This window comes from Mobula birostris, chromosome 3, assembly GCF_030028105.1.
Source record: "Mobula birostris isolate sMobBir1 chromosome 3, sMobBir1.hap1, whole genome shotgun sequence".
NCBI classification, from domain to species: domain Eukaryota; kingdom Metazoa; phylum Chordata; class Chondrichthyes; order Myliobatiformes; family Myliobatidae; genus Mobula; species Mobula birostris.
The window spans coordinates 122,379,006-122,389,149 of NC_092372.1; positions in this window are offsets into that span (position 1 = coordinate 122,379,006).

The window sequence follows — 10,144 nt, forward strand, 5'->3', positions numbered from 1 at the left end:
TCCTTTAAGTGTCATTTGCCAGTCTATCTTAGCTAATTCACGTCTCATACCTTCAAAGTTACCCCTCTTTAAGTTCAGAACCTTTGTTTCTGAATTAACTATGTCACTCTCTATCTTAATGAAGAATTCCACCATATTATGGTCACTCTTACCCAAGGGGCCTCTCACGACAAGATTGCTAATTAACCTTTCCTCATTGCTCAAAACCCAGTCCAGAATAGCCTGCTCTCTAGTTGGTTCCTCGACATGTTGGTTTAAAAAACCATCCCACATACATTCCAAGAAATCCTCTTCCTCAGCACCTTTACCAATTTGGTTCACCCAATCTACATGTAGATTGAAGTCACCCATTATAACTGCTATCAACATGCTCCAGAACATCAACCTCACTCATATTGTCCTCACCATCAAGTTCCCTCTCATTGGTGAATACCGAAGAGAAGTATTCATTGAGGACCTCGCTCACTTCCACAGCCTCCACGCACATCTTCCCACCTTTATCTCTAAGCGGTCCTATCTTCACTCCTGTCATCCTTTTTTTCTTCACATAATTGAAAGAATGCTTGGGGTTTTCCTTTACCCTACTCGCCAAGGCCTTCTCATGCCCCCTTCTTGCTCTTCTCAGCCCCTTCTTAAGCTCCTAATTGAAAGCTTCTAATTGAAATGACAAATATAGGCTATAACAGAACAATGGTTTACGTTAGAGAAATTTCATGGTGATTTTCATGATCAGCAGCCCAAAATACATAGGATACACCCAAGAGTATTCAGGAAGCAAAATCTTTGTCGACCAGTGTACTTTGCCTTGTTAAAGGTGCTTATTATAAACATAGGGCAGAAAGTCCAATGGATATATTCACATTTTTAAGACAGTTATATAGGATCCTGGTCAGATCCCGCTTGGAGTACTGTGCTCAGGGTTGCTCATCTGGATTGGGGAGCATGCTTTACGAGAATAGGTTGAGTGAACTTGGCGTTTTCTCTTTGGAATGGTGGAGGATGAGAGGTGACTCGATAGAGGTGTATAAAATTAGATTATTAGATTAGATTATGAGGACATGCAATCCTCTTTTATTGTCATTTAGTAATGTATGCATTAAGAAATGATACAATGTTTTTCCAGAATGATATCACAGAAACACATGACAAACCGACTTAAAAACTGACAAAAAAAACACATAATTATAACATACAGTTACAACAGTGCAAAGCAATACCGTAATTTGATAAGGACAGACCATGGGCACGATAAAAAGTCTCAAAGTCTCTCGATGTCCCATCATCTCACGCAGACGGTGAACTTCCAGCGCCGCAAACTTGCTGATGCAGCATTCTGGAAGCATCCGACCACAGTCCGACTCCGAGTCTGTCCGAAAACTCCGAGCCTCTGACCAGCTCTCCGACACCGAGCACCGAGCACCATCTCTGTCGAGCACTTCAACCCTGGCCCCGGCAACAGGCAATAGGCAAAGCCGAGGATTTGGGGCCTTGTCCTCCGGAGATTCTCGATCACACAGTAGCAGCGGCAGCGAAGCAGGCATTTCAGAAGTTTCTCCAGGTTTTCCTCCATGCTTCTCACGGCTGTCTCCATCAAATCCGGATTGTGCACAGCCCACTAGTTAACACATAATCGATGTCATTTGGTACGGCCGCACCCTGCGTCGCGCCACCATCTTCTCCTCCCTGGATTCTGTTGGCGTTTCTGTAGCCCTGGGTTTTTTATGAGATGAGGCTGCTCGCTCCATGCCTAACACTCCACCTTTCACAGCCGGGCTTGGAACCATCTACGGTAGGGCTCACAAGTTATTACCAGTCCAAGTTAGAGTTACAGTCCAATGGGAGGCTTGTCCACTGTAATGGGCTACGAAGCAAAGTCAGCTGACAGCAAAGGCCCCCTCCTCAATGAGATTGTTTTGAACAGGAGGGTGATGAAGTGACACAGTACTCCGGTACATCAGTTCCCACAGTCACCTTTGTAGGTGTAAGGCCAGGTCTTCTGGAGAGTGAACCAAGGTAAAACATCCAGCCCAGATGGTGAACATGGCCATGTCCTCAGATCAGCTGGCAGGAGTATTTGCACATATTTTTAACATCTCCCAGCTGCAATCAGAGGTTCAAGTTCAAATTCAGGTTTAATTGTCATCCACCCAGCCACATGTATACAGCTAAATGAAATATCATTTGGACCAAGATGCAAAACACAGTTCATACGGTCACATAAAGCACATATTGTTGCAGAGTCACACACAGTTCCACGCCAGGACGTCCAGACTCAAAAACAGCCACTTTCCCCAAACAGTAAGTCTAACCAACACCTCCACCCACTGTCTCCACCACTGCTTTATTATTTCCCATCGGTCACCTTACGTACAGCCTGGTGTCACCTCATGGACAAACAATCAATCTATGTAGGTAAGCTATCTTATGCATTTATATTTATTGGGTGTGTTTTATATTATTATTGTTGTGTTCGTTAGCTTTCATTTTTTATAGAAATATAGAAAACGTACAGCACAATACAGGCCCTTCGGCCCACAACACTGTGCCAAACATGTACTTACTTTAGAAATTACATCACAGGAAATATGGACTCTACATGCACTTTCCACTGGCTTAAGGAAACAGCCAACATAATCAAAGACCTTTTCCAACCCAGACATTGGCCATGATGGAATGGCAGAGCAGACTCAATGGGCCGAGTGGCCTAATTCTGCTCCTGCGACTTATGGACGTTCTCTCCACTTTTACATACCATCCATTGGACATAGGCTAGAAAAGCTTAAAAGCCTGCACCACCAGGCCTAAGGCCGGCCTCTATCATGCTGTTGTAGTCCTCCTGTATGTTAAAGATGAACTCTTAATCTAACAATCTGCCAACAATTTGGTCTGCCAGCCCTTCTCCGTAAGTGTAACACTATATCCTGCTTTTTGTTATTGTTCCTCCCTTTCTACGGCCTTGTGGTACCCATGTTTTTAAATGATCAGTTTGAATGATGTACAGAATAATTTCATCCACTGTTTCACAGTATACACTCTGTGGCCACATTATTAGTTCCCTCCAGAACCTGATAAAGTGGCCACTGAACATACAGCATGTCTGTGGTCTTCTGCTGCTGTAGCCCAAGCCCATACACTTCAAAACACATGTTGTGTGTTCAGAGATGCTCTTCTGCACACTGTTGTAACGTGCGGTTATCTGAGTTACTGTCACCTTCCTGTCAGCATGAACCAGTCTGGCCATTCTACTATGGCCTTTCTCATTAACAAGGCACTTTTGCCCAAAGAACTGCCGCTCACTGGATGTTTATTTTTGTTTTTCACATCACTCTCTGTAAACCCTAGAGACTGTTGTGTGTGAAAATCCCAGGAGGTCAGCAGTTTCTGAGATACTCAAACCAACAATCATTCCATGGTCAAAGTCACTTAGATCACATTTCTTCCCCCACTCTGATGTTTGGTCTGAATAACAACTGAACCTCTTGACCACGTCAGTATGCTTTTAGGCATTGAGTTGCTGCCACATGATTGGCTGATTAGATATTTGCATTAATGAGCAGGTGTACAGGTGTACCGAATAAAGTGGCCACAGAGTGCATGTGGCACATATCGGCTGCCAGAAAAAGACACTACTGGATGCACCTTCTCCTCGCCTAAAAGCCTTGGGAAGGAAACACTTGTCTACAGGACACTTTGCTGTGTTGTTCCATCTCCTCCGGCAACCACCACACTTCTATAACCGCCTGCTCTCTCACCACAACCAGAGCCCCGGCTATCTCTGCAGATGAAGCAGGGACTTACTTAAACAGCACACACAAAATGCTGGAGGAACTCAACAGGTCAGGCAGCGTCCATAGAAATGAATAAACAGTCGATGTTTTGGGCTGAGACTCTTCATCGAACCGAAACGTCGACGCTCCACAGATGCTGCCTGACCTGCTGAGTTTCAGCAGCATTTTGTGAGTGTTGCTCTGGATTTCCACCATCTGTAGAATCTCTTGTGTAGAATGACTTACTTAAACATCTCTCCATGTAACACACTACCGAATGCAGACTGGGCAATCAGAACCTACATTTGCTGTTCACTTCAGCTCTCCACTCCCACTCTTACCTCATAAACACAGAAGAATCTGCAGGTACTGGAAACTCGGAGCAACGCACACAAAATACTGGAGGAACTCAGTAGGTCAGGCAGCATCTATGGAAGGTTCAAAGTTCAAAGATCAAAATACATTTATATCAAAGTATGCTTACCATAAACAACCTTGTGATTCATTGTCTTACAGGCAGCCACAAGACAAAGAAACCCAATAGAACCCAATAAGAAAAAGACCCAATGTGCAGAAAAAAAAACAAATCATGCAAACAATAAAAGTAAGGAGATAGCATTCAGAACTGAAGTTTGCGAAAGTGAGTCTACAGCCCCAAAGGCAGCCCAGCCAATCCAGGAGCCCGTTAGCTGCAGGCCACAGCCTCAGTTCAGTGCAGAGACGGGTCAACCTCGTGGAGCAGGGAGCTGAACCGGCCCCTCCCTCGCTTCCAGCCCCGACACCCTGACCTTGTTGTCAATCCAAAATCACCCAAACCTCGGATCATTCCTTGCTATGCTCTCGGGCCCGGGCCCCAACGCCTCAGCTCAGCCGAATTTGAACCGGAGTTTAAATAGATCCTGTTAATCATAAGTTGGAACAATTTGATTCATACTGGGAAAAATGGTTTAATTACATAACACCTCATAGGCCTGATTTTATTCTCACAAATCAATGAATATGTTGTTAAAAAAAAACGATCACTCCCTACTTGTACATAGTTTTCTCCTTTTGCTTGTTCTTCTTTCCTCTCTTTTCTAGAAGTGTATACCTCAGATAAATATTATGTGGAAATATTATTATATGATATACATGTACAGCATTTGAATACATCTTATGAAAATGTTTGTTTGATGATGAAATTTAATAAAAAATAAATTACAAAAAAAAAATCAAATCTCAGTTCTTTCCTCGCTTTTGGACCTGGGCACCACCTCAACACTGCCTCGCCTCGGTTATGCCCCATCAAATTGGCTCCAAGCTTGCCCCAGCAATGGTCAAGTATTGGCTCATTCCATGGTCTTTTGTACCCAGGCCAAGCTGCCTCGAATCAGCCCGAACACGCCATACTGCAACCATCCTGCCCCTTCAAAACCTCAGTTCACACCGCAAAAATGCCAGGTCACGCAGGCGGTTCGAAAGCTCAGCTCCAAACGGGAAGTTACAAGTTATTGATTGCAGTGATTGTTCACCAGAAAAAGTGTGACTAATACAGTTGTTGGTAGTTTTCTTTGTATTGCTTGCCAGCAAGTAGTCATGAAGCATCACCAGCACCATCCTAAATCAGAAGGGAACAAACAGTCGATGTCTTCTGTTTACTGCTCTCCATACTGACTACCTGACTTGCTGACTACCCCCAGCATTTTGTGCACGTTGCCCGCTCTTACCCTTCTGTCTGGAGGCCAAAGAAGATGGCCTGTCCTGGGGTTAGAGGTAGGCGGGTGGGAGAGAGTTTTACTGTGGCTGCTTTCTCATTTTGTGTGTTCTAGGTGGGCCTGCTATTCTGGTGCAGGAATGGGTGGCAACACTTACGACCTTGGGTGTGTTGAGTGTTAACACAATTGACCCAGGTCACTGCACGTTTCAATGGATATGTGATGAATAAATCTGAATCTGAATCAGAATCAGTCTTCAGCCTCTTAAACTACATTAAGCAATGAAGCTCAACGCTAGTTCAGGCAGTTTGATTTTTTTCCCAATCGGTCATTTTTCAGGATCTGTGCATGTTTGGCAAGGCCACACTTACTGCCCTTTCTTACTTGTCCTGGAGATAGTGTTCATGTGGAATCTTCTCGAATTATTTTGGTCCATGAGGTCGAAAGATCCAGATTTAGATCTGACAGCAATGAAGGACCAGCACTCTACCACCCAGTGGCCACTTCATGAGGTACACCTGTACACCACTGCAAACATCTAATCTGCCAATCATCTGGCAGCAACTCAATGCATGAAAGCATGCAGACGTGGTCAAGAGGTTCGGTTGTTGTTCGGACTAATGTTCAGAATGGGCAAGAAATGTGATCTAAGTGAGTTTGACTGTGGAAAGATTGTTGGTGCCAGACTGGGTGGTTTGAGTATCTAGGAAACTGCTGATCTCCTGGGACTTTCACACACACACAATCTCTAGAGTTTACGGAGAATGGTGCAAAAAAAAAGATGCTGTGCCCTCTGGTCCTAGACTCCCCGACCATAGAAAACATCCTCACCACGTCCATTCTATTGTGATCTTTCAATATTCGATAGGTTTCAATGAGCTTCCCTCTCATTTTTCTGAATCCCAGTGAGTACAGGTCCAGAGACATCTTCATATGATAACCTTTTCGTCCCCGGAATCGTTCTCACAAACTTCCTCTGAACCCTCTCCAATGTCACCACATCCTTTCTTAGAAAAGGGGCCCAAAACTGCTTACAGTACTCCGAGTGAGGCCTCATCAGTGCCTTATAAAGTCTCAGTATCACATCCCTGCTCTTGTATTCTAGACCTCCTGAAAAGAATGCTAACATTGCATTGCCTTGCTCACCACCGACTCTCCCTGCAAGTTAACCTTTAGGGTGTTCTGCACAAGGACTCCCAAGTGCCTTTGCACCTCAGATTTTTGAATTTTCTCTCCATGTAGGAAATAGTCTATGCTTCTACTTCTTCTACCAAAGTGTATGACCATACACTTCCCGACACTGTCTGCTAGAACTGTGGACGTGTGCGGTTCAATGCTATTTTCTATCTGCAAAAAGGACAGTGAACCACACACCTGGCTGACATTACTGACCTTCGACTGAACACAAATGACCCAAGTGATTCTGTGCATTTTCATTTTTTTCATGTTGCAGTCATTCAGATTTATTTATTTATGACAAGTACATGGAAGCTCACAGTGCAATGCGTCGCTGTGTTCTGGGTGTTTGGGGGGCAGCCGGCTTTGATGAGGGCACAGGCAGACTAAAAGATGATTGGTGTAAGGTTAGTGTGAATGGGCGTAAGATTAGTGTGAATGGGTGTAAGGTCAGTGTGAGTGGGTGTAAGGTCAGTGTGAATGGTTGTAAGATTAGTGTGAATGGGTGTAAGGTCAGTGTGAGTGGGTGTAAGGTCAGTGTGAATGGGTGTAAGGTTAGTGTGAATGGGTGTAAGGTCAGTGTGAATGGGTGTAAGATTAGTGTGAATGGGTGTAAGGTCAGTGTGAGTGGGTGTAAGGTCAGTGTGAATGGGTGTAAGGTTAGTGTGAATGAGTGCCTGAGGGTCAGTCTGAGCTGAGAGGTTTGTTTCTGTGCTGTACAACTCTAGTGTGAGTTAGGGTGTGTGCCACCTGACTGGACTGATTGGAGTTGGCTGGGAAGAATTCGGGTACGTTACATTTCTGGAAAAGATTCAGGTTCGCTTGTTACACGTCGAACTGTGAAGTGGACGGGCTACAGCAGCAGAAGACCACAGACATACACTCAGTGGCCCCCCAAGTGGACTTCCAGCTCAGAACGGGGTGTTATTCACAGGGGAGTCTATAGGTGGCAGTATCGGCCTACGTCTGCTGCATCTGAACCCGATGCTGGTGCTGGTGCAAACTAGGCAGGTGTAACTGGGTGAGTAATGGCAATGCAGGCTGGGGCGGGGGGTGGCAACAAAGCAGACGGTGCTGGAGGGGTTGGATGCTCAGGCTGGCCGTGGTGCCAGCCACACAGGCGGTTTACTCCCTGTCCGCAACGCGCTTCTAGAGAGCTGACGAAGACGCAGCCCACCGGGCAAGTGCATTGTATTCCAACACACTTCAGGACATGCCTTGTCAAAGTAAATTTATTGCTGGGCTGTATCCACTGATTTCTGTAGACTTTTCCATTCCTGGGCATCCGCGTTTCCATACCATGATGCAACCAGTCAGGATACTCTCCACTGAAGTTAGTCAAAGTTTTTGGTGACATGTTTTGGTGTAGGTCGTGGAGAGTCTTTGTCAAGTCTGGTATGAGTCACTTATCACAGGACACATATCTGCAGTCTCCCATGTACCCAGTCTCTGGATGCTCTTGTCCAGAGTGTTTGGTGTGGCTAAAACAGTTGGATTTCTGATCTGTGGTGATGGTGGGCTACCCAGTAATGAGAGTAAAGGGTAAGTTTAATCAGGGGTAATCGGGGCCTTGCTTGATGATGAAAGAGCAGGCATCAATTACCTCTTCTGTGATTACTGTTATGCTTTGTAACTGCAGAAGCTAATCGAAAGAAAAGAACAGGAGCTGAGAGAACGAGAACACCGCGAGGTGAGTTCTGATGACGTGCTGATTTAATATCATATGCCATTCACATACTTTTACATACATTATAATACATAATGAATTATGTGAATGAGGAATGTATTAATCAAATAATATATTTACAATATTACTGAACTATTAAGTACACAACAGTCTTCCCTGCTTAGCTATAAGCCCCAACTCAACAGAGAATACGTCTCAACTATAGACACAATCTACTATATAACACAATTACTAAGTACAGACATCCACAGCATCATAAATTTTACATTGTCCCATTCAAGCCTAAAGATTTAATGGCTGTGGAGGATTTCTTACTCTTGCGGGATAACGTCTTTCCTGACCGGGGGTGGGGATGCATCACTCTGCTTGGCAGGTGAGACTTGTGCTTGTGAAGGCTCTGAGGCCTCCTGTAGGAATTGACTCTGGGACTGCAGGAAGTGGTTCTAACAGCTTGGAACATCTTTCTTCTCCAACAATTGACTCTGTTCTCCTCAGCTGATCGATGTGTCATCTCCAGGTGACATTAGATACAATCTCCACTGTGTGGGAGAGTGGTCCAGTTCTGTCCTTAATCTTTTGGAGTGTCCAGTTAGGATTACCTTTGTAGACCTTCGCTAGATCTGCTTGTCCAGGAGTGAAACATTGAACCTTCTTGTTGGAGGAGCCCTCAACTTGCCTCATCTGTTTGTCCTGCATTCTCCTTCTGAGATTGGCTTTGAGGAGATCCAAGTGTGAGTGTAATGGACAACCGAGGGACAGCATAGCTGGCGAGTTGTTGGTTATGGAGTGTGTTGCAACGTAATATGCAGGTTGGAAACTGGCGAGCTTCTGATTCAGAGTTAGTGTGGTGTGTTCTGCTGACATTGCTCACAAGTGCTTTTTTTGGACCCTGGACAAGCCTTTCTGCATGCCATTCGTAGCTGTGTGGCGGCGGGGTAGGGGGGTACAGTGCAGATGTAATGTGTCTTATTCCATTCACTTTCAGGAATGACTGAAACAGTTCCACAGCAAACCGTGATCCATTGTCACTGACAAAGTGTTCTGGAACACCAGTCCTTGAGAAAAGGCTTCTCAACACATCAACAGCGTACAAGGCTGATGAGAACACTCTAGGCCACTTTGTAGTTGCATCCACTACTACCAAGAAATTTGTATGCTGAATGATCCAGCAAAACCCCCATGAATCCTCTGCCAGGGCAATGCAGGCCACTCCCAGGGATGGAGAGGAGCTGCTCTGGGCATCTCCTGTACATCTTGGCATCCTGACCAGTGCACGGCAAGCTGCCCGATCTGCTGATCTGTCCCAGGCCGCCAGACAAAGCTCTGAGTCAATGTTTTCGTTTTGACCGTGCCTGGATAACCCAGACTAAATGTGGCTCCCCCAATGCTTTCGCTGTCAGCTCGGGTGGTGCAACAACTCATTGTCCCCAAATAAGGCAACACTGGTAAAGGCCAAGTTCACCCCGGCGCTGGTAAAGCTGGGAGAGCTGGGATTTCTGTTGCATACTTCAGCCCTTTTGGGTCTCCACGTAGACCCGAGACAGTGTGGGGTCTTTTCTGGGTTCTGTTTGGATCATCTCTGCTGTAATAAGGAAACCTTTCAATTTGCATTGGGAAGAATACGTCAAGAGGAGTGTCCTCTTCTGTAAATTTTTCAGGTATTTCCTTTTCCAAGGGTAAATGGAGCAATCCATCAGTTGTTCCATGATTAGCTGTCCTTTGAGTTTCACTTTGTAATTGTGTCCTGCAGGAAACAGAACCCATTTCTACACTCGAGCTGCTGCTCTTAGTGGAGCACCCTTCTTCAGATTGAAAATGGA